Source organism: Schistocerca cancellata, chromosome 1, assembly GCF_023864275.1.
Source record: "Schistocerca cancellata isolate TAMUIC-IGC-003103 chromosome 1, iqSchCanc2.1, whole genome shotgun sequence".
Classification (NCBI taxonomy): domain Eukaryota; kingdom Metazoa; phylum Arthropoda; class Insecta; order Orthoptera; family Acrididae; genus Schistocerca; species Schistocerca cancellata.
In genome coordinates, this window is record NC_064626.1 from 731698042 (window position 1) to 731700495 (window position 2454).

The following is a 2454-nucleotide window of genomic DNA, read 5'->3' on the forward strand; positions in this document are numbered from 1 at the left end:
TCTTCAGCAGCATCGTCGTAAGAAAATGATTTTTCCACTTCTGTTGCACATTCTTTCACAAGTAATCCATCACACTATTTTAACCTTTTCAACACAGTGCCCAAATTTATCTCAGGCACTGACTCTGCCAGTGCACAAATCACACTCAGGCGCTATTCTGAGCAGTGCACTTAAACTCTCTTAAGACTTGATGGTTCAGGCAACATTTGTATTTTTTTTTAACTTATCCAGTAAAACACATAATTCATTATCAGATTAATGCTCATGTATTGTTTAACTGAGCAAAGAAAAATGTTTTGAGTTCAGCAATTTAAACATATTAAACACTAGGGTTTTTAACTCGAATTGTGTACAAAAAGGTACATAATACTGTACACCTCACTGAAAATTTGGTTTTAAGTATTCTTTCTAAATTTTGATATTCTCAAAAGTCATAATACCAACAGTAATAAAAAGAATGAAAATCAGATTAACAGCCAGTGAATTAACCAAAATTATAACCTAAGTAGAAGTGTAATATTAAGGAGAGTAAATCAGAATAACTCGCAAAGAACAAGCAGACTAACAAAACAGAGACAGTTCTTTGACTATATATGATGGTAGTATCTGTTCCCGAAAGAACACTTACCGTGGATGACCATGCAGCTTTGCTAGAAATGAAATGATAATTAAATGGATACCCTAGCTGCAAACATGTGTTGAAGTACTTCATTGGGGACATGTTGAAAATGTGTGCCCCGACCGGGACTCGAACCCGGGATCTTCTGCTTACATGGCAGACGCTCTATCCAGCTGAGCCACCATGGGCACAGAGGGTAGTGCGTCTGCAGGGACTTATCCCTTGCATGTGAGATCCACATTCCCAACATGTCCACACCACTACATTCGTAGGGCACCTAGTAGATGTTTGCCCATCATACTCATTACTCGTGGCAGATTAATCTACCAAGTCTCGTATGAGTTCGGGCATAGCATGTGCTTTCGCACAAGGTCAATGGCCGGGAAGCCGTATTTTAACTATATATGACGGTAGTATCTGTTCCCGAAAGAACACTTACTGTGGATGACCACGCAGCTTTGCTACAAATGAAATGATAATTAAATGGATACCGTAGCTGCAAACAGGCGTTTAAGTACTTCATTGGGGACATGTTGAAAATGTGTGCTCCGACCGGGACTCGAACCCGGGATACCCTGCTTACATGTACGAATGTAGTGGTGTGGACATGTTGGGAATGTGGATCTCAGAGGGAGCGTGCAAGGGATAAGTCCCTGCAGACGCACTATCCTCTGTGCCCACGGTGGCTCAGGTGGATAGAGCGTCTGCCATGTAAGCAGGAGATCCCGGGTTCGAGTCCCAGTCGGGGCACACATTTTCAACATGTCCCCAATGAAGTACTTCAATGCCTGTTTGCAGCTAGGGTATCCATTTAATTATCATTTCATTTCTAGCAAAGCTGCATGGTCATCCACGGTAAGTGTTCTTTCGGGAACAGATACTACCATCATATACAGTTAAAATATGGCTTCCCGGCCATTGACCTTCTTGTGCAAAAGCACACGCTATGCCCGAACTCGTACGGGACTTGGTAGATTAATCTGCCAGGAGTAATGAGTATGATGGGCAAACATCTATTACGCACACTATGAATGTAGTGGTGTGGACATGTTGGGAATGTGGATCTCACGGGGAGTGTGCAAGGGATAAGTCCCTGCAGACGCACTATCCTCTGTGCCCGCAGTGGCTCAGATGGATAGAGTGTCTGCCATGTAAGCAGGAGATCCCGGGTTCGAATCCCGGTCAGGGAACACATTTTCAACATGTCCCCAATGAAGTACTTCAACGCCTGTTTGCAGTTAGGGTATCCATTTAATTATCATTACAGTTCTTAGAAGTTGGACAGTGAGTGAAGGTGCTGGAAATTACTCTTGAAGAAATTAGTCAAAGAAATGCTGCCAAACTCAATTAGTAACAAATAAGTAAACTGTAGGTTGCAGCTAGGCCATGACAACAGCAGGGAAGTGGAGCTGAGGGGGAAATTCTCTTTGGAAAAAAAATGTCTTGCATGCCACAATTTGCCAAGCCTGTTCTGCAGCTGTGTTGATTATGTGATGCCCTTCTCTTCAAACATCATTCAGCCACCTTTATGCTTCCACAAAGACAATAGCTGTCTCTGCTGCTTCCTGAAAGTCATACAACATTCTCTGGGAAGAAATGGCTTGCATGCCACAGTCCGCCAAACCCATTCTGCAGCTTTGTTGAATATGCAAAGCTCTTTTCTTTGAACATTATTCAGCCCCCTTACTCGTTCTACAAAGACAACAGCTTTCTGTACTGCTTCCTGAAAGGTCTTACAACATTCCATTCCAGGCTGACTGCTTTACTTACTTTCTCTCCAACTGTGGGTGAATGTGTCCAACGCTCTCCAATCTGACCCGAAAAGCTGAACATAA

General features: G+C 42.8%; 2 non-coding genes across 2 annotated transcripts; one reads left to right on the forward strand and one right to left on the reverse strand.

The window, feature by feature from the left end:
* Nucleotides 1-733: 733 nt before the first annotated feature.
* On the reverse strand, nt 734-808 carry Trnat-ugu (transfer RNA threonine (anticodon UGU)). The gene has a single exon. It is a non-coding gene; the product is annotated as a tRNA-Thr (tRNA).
* A 486-nt stretch (nt 809-1294) lies between these two features.
* Nucleotides 1295-1369, forward strand: Trnat-ugu (transfer RNA threonine (anticodon UGU)). Its single transcript has one exon. It is a non-coding gene; the product is annotated as a tRNA-Thr (tRNA).
* Nucleotides 1370-2454: the final 1085 nt, after the last annotated feature.